Source organism: Schistocerca serialis, chromosome 9, assembly GCF_023864345.2.
Source record: "Schistocerca serialis cubense isolate TAMUIC-IGC-003099 chromosome 9, iqSchSeri2.2, whole genome shotgun sequence".
Taxonomy (NCBI): Eukaryota; Metazoa; Arthropoda; class Insecta; order Orthoptera; family Acrididae; genus Schistocerca; species Schistocerca serialis.
In genome coordinates this window covers 102,836,986-102,849,356 of record NC_064646.1, presented here as the reverse complement: position 1 = coordinate 102,849,356, position 12,371 = coordinate 102,836,986, and the positions used below count along the sequence as shown (strand labels likewise).

General features: G+C 37.2%; 1 protein-coding gene across 2 annotated transcripts in view; it reads left to right on the top strand.

Annotated features, from left to right (window-relative positions):
• The first annotated feature begins 1,370 nt into the window (after positions 1–1,370).
• LOC126418505 (CD2 antigen cytoplasmic tail-binding protein 2 homolog) overlaps positions 1,371–12,371 on the top strand; it is a 90,969-nt gene continuing 79,968 nt past the window's right edge. The window contains exons 1-2 of one of the 2 annotated variants that reach the window (XM_050085297.1): positions 1,371–1,573; positions 4,063–4,191. The gene's annotated coding sequence lies outside the window, so the exon portion shown is untranslated. The remainder of the gene's footprint in view (positions 1,574–4,062; positions 4,192–12,371) is intronic. The other variant, XM_050085296.1, reaches the window with a different exon arrangement.

Sequence of the window (12,371 nt, the reverse complement as noted above, 5' to 3'; positions counted from 1 at the left end):
AATGCTGTAGTACGCCATTTTTTCTAGGAGTATATATGCTCTACACAGTCAAACGCCTTACTTAGATCACAAAAGGTGACTTGAGCAATTCCTTTATCTTCAAACACTTGACGTATGTGTTCGATTACTGTGATTCTATAATTGTTCCTGCATTTTCAAAGTACGCAGATAACTGTTGGTATGTTGCACATTAAAACACTTTAGATGTTAGCAGACGACGACACCGTCTGCTCCGCCAATGTCAAAACTTTCTTCCTAAGAAATTTTGATGGTGATGCCCTGTATGATTCCATAACATTGACGGCCTATGTGAATGCCATTGTTTCAAATTCATTGTGAAATGTTTTAATATTCCATTCTGTCAAGTATTAATGGACCATAACTCTTGTTGTAAATTTATAATACGGGTTTCACACAAGCAACTAAGGTGGCTTCACAGCTTGTGCCATCGTGAGCTGCCGTTCAAACAGGACACAACAAATTCTGTGTAGTTGCACGGCTTTCAATATGGCGTCAGTGGAAATCATATGGGTGTTATGAATGTTATAGCACAAGTTATGGCATTAAAACTTTGACAAGAGTTAAACGCAAGGAAGATGATACCCAAATGTTGGATCCGAAAAAGGTTTTCGCGCAGGAATAAATCAGGGCCCACGAACACATTTATAAAAGAAATAACACTCGAGACGAAAATGCTGTCAGCTATGCCAAAGTAACCAACAGCTGTCAGGTGAATACCATCTGCAGGCATGCCACTCTTCCAAGATTTTGGAATTCGTTGGTACATGCATTTCGAACAACTAATTTTTAGTGTAACAGCTGCCACATCACTCTCAGGAGCTATTTCCTATTTGTAATCCACAATTTATATAGGTCTTGGTCTCACTGATCACGAAGCGTATGCGACTCGCTTTTTAGGTTGCACATATAAAGTTTATTTATTTATTCATCAAAAATTTAGGATACGTCATTGGTTTGCAAGTATCGTGTACACACACAAACACTGATGCAGATATTCATAATTTTTTGTTAGTTCTACAAATTGCGAAAGTGTACCTGCCGACTGTTGATTTCAGTTCTTTTACTAATAAAAAGAAAACGCAGTGAAATCGAATAAAGTACAGCAACAATTACTCCACGTTGTCTGGGAGAGAATGCTCGTGCTTCGAAATACTGCCACAGTGGGGCAATCAATGGTGGAAGGAAAGCGGCGTAACAAAGTACAACCAAGCTGAACTTTTTGTGACATGACAAAAGTTGCGTCTCTAAACCTGCGCAGTAGAAACTGGGAGTTCACACATGCAAATACGTTACAACTGCAGTATGCCACTAGCAGCCTCTCGAAACGTCAATGTTGGTTGCACTGTAAAACACAACACAGTCACTGTTTTAAATGTAAAGATTTATCTGGAGGTGTTGATAATTTAGTGAAGTGTTCTGTATATGTAGTGGTTGGATGTGGAATACATGTTTAATTATTGGTATTGTTGAAATATTGTGATTACCCGTAGATAAAGGCAGCAGAAATCACGGGAACTATGAAAAATGCAACGCTTCACATGTAATCGTCTAGGTGGGTTCGAAATTTGCAATCGAAGGAAAAATGGCACATCAGTGATTATGAGTTGTAATTATGTCGTGTGTTGCAAGCTTTTAAATGTTTTCCAGACGCAGCTGTTTTTCAAAGGAACATGTTGGAATGATTCTTTTCCTGTCAGTGTCAGCGACCTCTATTTGCCTGAAACGTACCAACTAGGTCTAATTTTTCAGTCAGCAAATTTAATGATCGTGATAATAGGAGCATGTAGGCTAACTGTAAATCAATATATTTAGTATCACACACAGTTCAATATTTTTAAGGGTACAGTTTTTTCTGACCTACGCAATATACGTTGTAAAAATTAACACCTCACACCCATTGTCATTCATATCGTGTTAAAGAACATAGCCCACACATCCTCAGAGAAAGAAACCACTATAACGATCGCCGCAGACACATTCGTTATTTATTACTTGTTGCTGTCCTTGTGTTTACACAGGATAGAGTACCATGAAGAGCTGCATCAAACCACTCTCTTCACTGAAAACAATAACAACCATCCTCGTAAATTGATTACATACGAAATTAGTGTTGTCAGTGTTAGTGGGATGTTGGGCTCAGGAAAGCGAAAGCAGTTGGTTCTGGATGTCACAAAAATCTGGGTCTCTGATATTGTGACATAATGGTCACCGAGTTTCCTAAATCCTTTTTAAAAAATATCACAAAAATCTGGGTCTGTGATACTGTGGCATAATGGTCACAGAGTTTTTTAAATCCTTTTTAAAACTCGTGTTTAGTGGCGTTGTGTAATGTATGATAACTTTTTCTGTTGTTGTATTGGCTGATGGACAGGAAAGGAAATATGACAGGTGGTGGTGATTACACTGTGAGATGCTAACTTACGTTAGGAGAGGTGCTGATGCCTCTCATTTGGCTCTTTCAAAGTAATTTTTTTTTACATTTTAGGGCTACATAATCTCGCTACGTTTGAAATACTCTCTGTGCACTGTGATCCTATTCTCTTTATAGAACATAGCTAGTGAGTGCAATACTTTAAAGTGCGCTGGCTGGCTTTCATGTGAGGTGAGCCCCTTGAGAACAGTGTTCGACTCTTCCATGTTGAGGGCTCGCTTTATTTCACTCCCTGCTGCCAGATTTATCTTGTTTCGTCTGTGTTCTTCCTTCTAAATAATACCTAATTGTGATGTAATCACCGACTATGTAACAGTTTGGAGCATAGCAGTCTGTATCTTTCTTGGTGAACAGTGAGCCAACTATACTGCCATTAAATAGTAGTAGAATTATATGAAGTTAATTTACATATCCCGTGGATCATAATTGGAATCGCTCACTTTGATGTGGAACAAGCCAGTTTTACAATTATAATTTATAGTGACAATCTCAGTGGGAAATACAGCAAAATGCTGAAGAAATGGGGGATAAAGTTGTTTATACTTGATTTACTTAGTTTAAGTCCCATCATATTCTTATCATCATCTGGTCTCTAGTACATTAGCAGGTCCTTTGCATATCTACCGGGTGATAAAAAAATCAGTATAAATTTGAAAACTTAATAAACCATGGAATAATGTAGATAGAGAGGTAAAAATTGACACACATGCTTGGAATGACATGGGTTTTTATTAAAACCACCCCATATTGCTAGATACGTGAAAGCTCTATTGCGCGTGTTGTTTGGTGATGATCGTGTGCTCAGCTGCCACTTTCGTCATGCTTGGCCTCCCAGGTCTCGAGACCTCAGTCCGTGCGATTATTGGCTTTGGGGTTACCTGAAGTCGCAAGTGTATCATGATGACGGATATCTCTAGGGATGCTGAAATACAATATCTGACGCCAATGCCTCACCATAACTCCGGACATGCTTTACAGTGCTGTTCACAACATTATTCCTCGACTACAGCTATTATTGAGGAATGATGGTGGACATATTGAGCATTTCCTGTAAAGAACATCATATTTGCTTTGTCTTACTTTGTTATGCTAATTATTGCTATTCTGATCAGATGAAGCGCCATCTGTCGGACATTTTTTGAATGTTTGTATTTTTTTGGTTCTAATAAAACCCCATGTCATTCCAAGCATGTGTGTCATGTGTACCTCTCTATCTACATTATTCCGTGATTTATTCAGTTTTCAAATTTATATTGACTTTTTGATCACCCGGTATTTCATGCGATCTATTGCTTCCTTCTGAATGCCGTTACATGTGCTGCCATCTACCACATCATCCAGGACCTGAATTTTCTCTCTCCCTCACCTCCTCTGTCCTTCCACGTACCCTTCTAAGACTGTTTTTATATGACCCTCCTCCTTTTGTAATATAAGTCCAATCCAGTTTTGTTGCCTTCTTTTTATTACATTCAGTACATGTCTTTGATCTCCAACTCTTCTCAGTACCTCTTCATTTTTCAATCTGTCCATCCAGCTTACCCTTTCCACCTACTGCCATGCCCACATTTCATAAATCTCCAGCCTTGCTGTATCATCTTTTCACATTTCAGCACCGTATAGGAGGACACTCCATGCCAAATGTTTAATTATTGGATACCACTGAAGCTAAAGGAAAGATTCATGGAGTGAAAATAAATACAAAGGAAACAAGAATAACGGCACTGGGAGGAAATAAAATGGTAAAGATAATTTTGAATGTAGAAGTATAAGAACACGGAGAGGCTTTAAATACTTTGTAAGCAATATAGAAACAGACTGGAAGAGCAGCACAGAAATAAAAGCCAGAATAACAAGGGCAAAATCGGAATTTTATAAGAAAAGAAGAATATTTGGCAGTAAAGATTATACCTTTTTTCATCTGGAAAATTGTTTATGGATCATCATCATAATCAGGATTTCCTTCCAGCGAGCCCGGTAGGAACTTTGTGAACAATATGCCTCCATTGGTTTCTGTCCTGGTATAGCTTTTCCCTCTCCACTGCATCCCATGTGACTTCTCTTCTCTTGAGATCTTCATTAACATGGTCTGTCCATATCTTTCTAGGCCACCCAGTTGGCCTTCTTCCTGGTACCTCCATCTCCAAATACTGGCATGGAGTTCGGGTCAGGTGCATTCACTTCGGGTCTAGTGCAGCAGGGGATGCAACCCGTCGGCTTTGGACAATGACGTCACAAGTCGCCAGATAGCAGTTTACCATTTTCGCTTTTGCTGTTATGTTCCAGTTTCGTTTTTTTACTGATTGCTTAATAAAGTGGATCTGTTTATTCTATCTCGTGAGATTTTTTTTTTTTAAAAGCCAAAAAACACTTATCAGCCACTGAAGGGAGCTAAAACACTAAGAAGGATCGCTTCTTGATTGGCGACTTGTGACGTCCACGTCCAAAGCCGACGGGTTGTATCCCCTGCTACACTAGTCCCTTCACTTCACATGACCAAACCACTTCAGTCAGAAAGCACTCATCCTCTCCTCTGTACTCAATGTCACCTGCAAGTATCTCCTTACATAATCATTCTTGACTCTTGTTTCCCCTAGTTTTTTGTAGAGATGACCTAAGGAACTTCATTTCACATGCTTGTATTTGACACACTTCTTTCTTATTTGTGACACAGGCCTGTAGACTATACATCATGATTGGCAGGAGGTAAGTTTTATACATGGTCTGTTCGGCTCGTTGAGGCACTTCCTTGTCCCAGGTTAGAGTTCGTACTTGGTGGAAGAAGCTAGATCATTTTTTTATTCTGTTTAAGAATTCTAGTTTGGAAATTGCATTGCGTGATATGATGATACCCAGATAATTGAAGCTTTTCACAAATTCAACCTTCTTCCCCTCCAGTATGGTGTGACAAGGTGTGGGTGTCCTGCTCATCTTCATTGCCACTGTCTTTTTCCTACTTTATGGATCCGTCCATGTACAGTCAGTCAGTGATCCCAGATTTTGATCATTTTTGCACACGTATAGTAACAGTTGTTTGCATGAAAAATCCCAGTTTAAATTTTTTTGGTCCTTTCACTATTGAGCTAATAATTTTTAAAACTTCCAAAATTATGCAATTTTTGTTACAATTCAAAAACTTAAAATTACCATATCTCAAAAACTGTGTGAGTTAAAGACATAAAAGTTGTACCATTTTATTTAGTTTCTTATAAGCTTTAAAATTTTGTGCTAATTCGCGATATTCATAACAATGCTGAATTTTCCCTATTCGTATATTTTTTGTTAATGTGTGTGTGTGTGTGTGTGTGTGTGTGTGTGTGTGCGCGCGCCAAATTTCATGATGGTGTTCCAGTGAAAGCATATTAAAATAAATTTTATTTTGCTAGTAAGTGCAACACCTTATGCAGAAGCTGTAGGGCTTGTTACTAAGATGGAATATATCTCTAAAACCGTATAATGCTGTCAAGTCGTCATCTTTTATTTAGTACCAATCAGTTTATTACATTATTAGAATTATAGACTTAAACTTAAATTCACATGTGGCATTCCCATGTTAACTGTGAAGATAACATACACAATAGCAGCTTATGCTTGAAACAGACTATGAATAATTTACACAATTATACCTTCATTTTACAGATACATTAATATTAATCAATATCATTAGTTATACAAAGGTATAGCTGTTATTGTTTAACAATGTGTTATCATAGCACCGTGCAAAGAGAAATTTTTTACTCCTTTTCCAGTATAAAGAAAGAAAAAGCTGGCCGACGATGGTGTGTAAATAAAGATTTACTTATCCTTTTTCTTGAACTGAATGGACAGTGTCTTGAAAGGAGAATATAAGATGAACATCAACAAAAGCAAAACGAGGATAATGGAATGTAGTGGAATTAAGTCGGGTGACGTTGAGGGAATTAGATTAGGAAATGATACACTTAAATTAGTAAAGGAGTTTTGCTATTTGGGGAGCAAAATAACTGATGATGGTCGAAATAGAGAGGCTATAAAATGTAGACTGGCAATGGCAAGGAAAGCGTTTCTGAAGAAGAGAAATTTGTTAACAGCGAGTATTGGTTTAAGTGTCAGGAAGTTGTTTCGGAAAGTATTTTGTATGGAGTGTAGCCATGTATGGAAGTGAAACATGGACGATAAATAGTTTGGACAAGAAGAGAATAGAAGCTTTTGAAATGTGATGCTACAGAAGAATGCTGAAGATTAGATGGGTAGATCACATAACTAATGAGGAGGTATTGAATAGCATTGGGGAGAAGAGGAGTTTGTGGCACAACTTGACAAGAAGAACAGACCGGTTGGTAGGACATGTTCTGAGGCATCAAGGGATCACAAATTTAGCATTGTAGGGCAGCATGGAGGGTAAAAATCATAGAGGGAGACCAAGAGATGAATACACTAAGCAGATTCAGAAGGATGTAGGTTGCAGTAAGTACTGGGAGATGAAGCAGCTTGCACAGGATAGAGTAGCATGGAGAGCTGCAGCAAACCAGTCTCAGGACTGAAGACCACAACAACAACAACATATCCTTTTTCATCTTTAGATAGCACAGAAGCCAGCCACCATTTTTTTGTCATAGGTGCAAGCAACAAGTCCTGTAATCTGTCCAAAAGCATGCAGCATCTGGATGTACTTGCATTTTATGAACATCAGAATCCTTACAATCAGAAACAATTTGTGATTTGCCTTTGACTTTACTCATTAGAATAAATACATGATACTTATGTGTCCCTGTGACTGTTGTTGCTTTATGAAAATATTTTGCCAATCTCCTTTCTTTTTTTTTTTATACTGCATGCTCGTCGTTTGTCGCACGAAGTGACCAATGGCATATATGCTTGATCGCACTCAAACAACTGGAATGAAGTTAACCATGTTGTGCTTCGATAACTGACTAACATGAGTGTTAAGAAAACCACTTTGACTATTATTTTACTTGCATGTATTAGGCCACTGGCTTCATTCTATATGAACATCCTCAGGTGACAGAGTGGCACAAATGTGCCAGTGTCATGATTTAAAATGCTTGATTTCCCAGTACAACATTGAACCACTCATGTCAGAATATGATGGGTACAATATTCCATTTCATTGGCTGCGCTTGGTACTTACATCGTATTCCAGCACGTGCCTTTCCAGATTTTATTGGGTGATTAAGCATTTTAAGTAATGACACCAGCATTTTTCTGATGCTTTGTCCCCTGAGTGCATATGCTTGATGGGTAATACATGCACAGAGGTGACTAATTCACACCAGTGCTTTGCTAATTTTATCACCTCATTTCTGCTGAACACACACACACACACACACACACACACACACACACACACACACACACACACACACACAGAGTTCTATAAATATGAGCTACCACCATTGTAAATTAAAAGTTATATTAAATGGAAAATGTGCACTATCCCTTATATTATTTATGTTAATTGTTATATGGCATAGTTTAGTACAATTTTTAAATGATAAATGATACAGAAAAGTGTGTTAATTAGTGTTCAATAATTTCATTTTAACAATAGTTCAATGGAGCCAGCTTACAAACCAAGTGCAGTTGAGATGCAGTTGACAATACAAATAGCAGTAAAATAAAATTGTTTTCTGTATGTTCCCAGTGGAATAATATCATGAAATTCGGCATACACATTAACAGATTGTGTATGACTAACACACATCTTTTTCAAAAGAAAACAACTCTTATTTTGAATTTTTCAAAATTTAAAAATGTTTTGGTTTGATAAAATTTAGCATTTCAGTAAATTTGGTCAAACAGCGCATATCTTTAAAACATTTGATAAACTGAATAAAATGGTATAAATTTCAGGACTGTACATCAAATACTTTTTGAGGTTTCAGAACTTGGTAAAAATCCCACTATTTCAGGAACTTTAAAAATTAGTAGCACAGAAATGAAGTGCCCAAAATGTTTTTAATTTTGCTTTTTATCTTAGTTTGATAGGTAGAATAAAATGACAAAAAAATTGGAAAATTCTAAACCATCAAGGCTCAAATTTATTTTTTATTGGTGAATTTCACAGGGAATGACCTTTATTCTTTGCGTGTTACCTACTGGTACATATCGAAAGAATGGAATATATAAAACTGCAGCCATAGTTTACATTTTATGCAGTAGTACAAAGACAGAGCTCTTATAAATTGTGCCTCTTGTGACATGGATATCAACTGACACTTAAACTTGTACTCAAAGCAGCTGTGAGGTGGGTATGCTGGCTAAAGATGATAGTTTCCCTTCTTCCCCTGAAATATTGATTGTGGTAACGGATGATCTTTAGCATACATGGTTAGGGTCGAAGATGGCAGTTTGGGTGTGTGTTGGTGAAACCAACAAAGTTTTATGTAAAATGAAGGCTGTGCTAAGAATTTGGTCAGTAGAATAGTCTGATGTCCACATTTGTGTCATATTTAGCATCTGCTTCATTTCAAAAATGAAAACTGCAAGGTAGGCTCCTAAAAGTTGTATTACTCAATTAAAAAAAAATAAATAAAAAAAAAACAAAAGAAAGCCATTGAGAATTTTGCTGCACATTATGCATGTGAAATGTATGTATGAAAATGGCAAGGAAGGGGGGGACTGTGTAACTCTTACCAAATATGGGCACAATGTACCTGTATCTTAGCAAGTGTCGACTAAGATTCTGGAATATTTACATCTATACTCTGCATACCACTGTGAAGTAATGGCAGAGGTTATTTCTCGTTGTACCACACTTTTAAGGCTTCTTCCCATTCCGCTCGTGTATGAAGTGAAGTGCGGGCAGAATGATTGCTTAAACACTTCTGTGCGCACTGTATCTATTCTGATCTTGTCTTTTGCAATCCCTATGGGAATAATATATAGTACGTTGTAGTATATTCCTCGAGTCATAACTTAATACTGGTTCTTAAAGCTTACTAAATAGACTGCTTTCATGGGCTAGCTTACAGCTGTATTCAAGAATTTGCCAGTTAAGTTCATTCAACATCTCTCTGTCACTCTCTTGTGGGTCAAACAAATGTGTAACCTTTCATGCTGAGATTTGTTTTTCATTCAGTATTTACTGTTAATCTTATTTTGTACTGGTCTCGCATATTTAGACAATGTTGTAGAATGAGTTGCATGAGTGTTTTGTAAGGAATTTTTTTGTAGACTGATTGTATTTCCCTAGTATTCTGCTAATGAACAGAAGTATGTCACGTGCTTTACTTATATTTGAGCCTATATTATCATTTCATTTCATATCCCAACAGCTGTTAACCCAGGTATTTGTATGAATGGGTTGATTCCAATTGTGAACTATTGATATTTTAGGCATAGGCTGTTCTGTTTTTGTGTTTAGTGAAATGCATGATTTTACATTCCTTTGCCTGCACGTTTAAAACAATTTCCCGATCTTGGCACAACTTTGAAATCTTATCAAGACTTGGTTTGATATTTGTGTAATTTTTTTTCCCAGGCAGCAGTTCATTATAGATCATCTGCAAAAAGTCTGAGACCCCAATACTGGTGCTTATAAGATGATTAATATACAACATGAAGAGCAGTAGTTCTGAACACTCCCCTAGGGCACATCTGAAGTTAGTTTTTTGTATGCAGACAACTCTCCAGAGTTAAATGTTTAGAGTTCCTCATTCAAATAAAACACAACTGCCACTTTAACTAGTTTACTGACCACTTAAATCTTTCTACTTGTTTAGTTTCCATTTCTACCTTGGTTGTCATTGTTGCTATTACCCCCATTGTCACTGATATCAGATTAGACATGGATATCTTCAAAGAGGTCAGTTGTATTTGTTGCCATTAGATGGAATTTATTTCCACCAGGAGTGGGCTACTGGAACCATCTATTGCAAGCCGAAGAGAAGATACTATTCTTTCTCAGGATGTCCTGTTGCTCCCATCATTTACAAAGCTGTAATTATTGCAATTGGTTGTTGGAAGATTAAAGTCTGCTCCATTGATAACAGTGTGATTGGAGAACATTGTATAGATACCTGAGGTTTTTACTGAAGTTTCAAGTTAAAACTAGGTGTGAATCTAATGGTTAATAGGAAGAGCCATACTAAGTTTGTGTCCACCCTTGATATTGCCCAATTAATTTTGCAACTTGCTTCAGTTTTGACAGTTTCGAGGTTCTTGCCCACTTTGACAAATACAACACCTCAATTTCCCATTGGCCTATTTTTCGACACACAGTTAAATTTGATCCAAACTCTCAGTGTTCTCATCTCCACACTTTAGCCAGCTTTCTGCACCTAGCACCTTGTGAGCTTCATAGCTTTTTAGCAGCATTTCAAACAACGGCATTTGTTGCAAATGCCCTGGCAGTTGATCACTAGATAGTACAGGGAACAAAACTGATAGTTAACAAAATCAGAAACACAGAACTGCTTTTTATTTTAAAATTTTTCTTAACAAATGAAAATCCAGGAGTGAGTACATTTCTTTAGATCTCACACTAATACTTTAGAGTCTCATACAACTATCATTTTCTGGACTGCATGGAGAACAAGTCTATTAATAATAATAATAATAATAATAAACCCCGTGGAGGCCCGGGAAAAGAATCGGCCTCCGGTATGTTCTGCCAGTCGTAAAAGGCGACGAAAAGAACAAACCACTAATAGGGCTAACCCCCCTTTTAGTGTGATTAGTTGGTTCAGGACAGAACTAAAGAAGCCTCGGACAAGCGCCGTCATGGTCGGGGACGACGCTTGAACCCTATGCCCGCCCACAATGGTAACGACACTGCTAGCCAACTGGAAAATGATTTAAATCCAAATAGAGGTGTTTTGCAGGATATGCTTCCTGCAACCACCCTAGAAGGAAAACAAAGACAGAGGATGAGATGGTCAGATGAAGTTAATCGACACCTCATGTTCTGTTATTACCAAGCAACAAACCTAGGAACCAACACAACTGGATACAGATCACAAGTATACACAACATTTATTACCAGATACCCGGAATTAAAATTTTTAACAGAACAACGACTAGCTGATCAGATCCGTGTAATAATAAAAAATAACAGGATACCCCAGTCAGAATTAGAAAACATCAAACAACAAATACTGGAACAAAATAATGTGCAATCAGAAGAAGAAGAAAATGCAGTAATGGACTCAAACATCCCAGAGCAAACAAACAAAGACCAACACGCATCAATTAAACAATCAGAGGAAAACGAAATCTTAAGACAGCCACCAGAACAAGCACAAATAGAACACGAAGAGACACACGTGTTAGATATAGAAGAGAAATTTCAGCTGACATATATAGAATACAAAGACACAAATACAGACATCAGACCATTCTTGCATAGACCGCCAAATAACCCACAAGTCGAAACAACAATAAAAACTATCAACACAATCATACACAACAAAATAAAAGAAAATACAACTATGGAAGAGTTACAACTACTGGTTTATATAGGAGCACTCACTACACTAAATATACACACTAGGCAGAGATCAGAACAAACCAATACACAGAAGAAACCCACAAAACCAGCATGGCAACACAGGCTACAGATCAGAATAGAAAAACTGAGAAAAGACATCGGACAGCTAACACAATTTATAAGAAATGAAATATCAGACAAAAAATGAAAAAGGTTAGGTAAAATCTCACAACAAGAAGCAATAGAGCAATTACATGAAAAGAAGCAGAAATTACAAGCATTGGCCAAACGACTTAGAAGATACAAAAAAAGTGAAAATAGAAGGAAACAAAACCAAACATTCAACACAAACCAAAAGAGATTTTACCAAACAATAGATAACACACACATTAAAATAGACAATCCACCAAACATAACAGACATGGAACACTTCTGGAGCAACATATGGTCAAACCCGGTACAACATAACAGTCATGCACAGTGGATACAAGC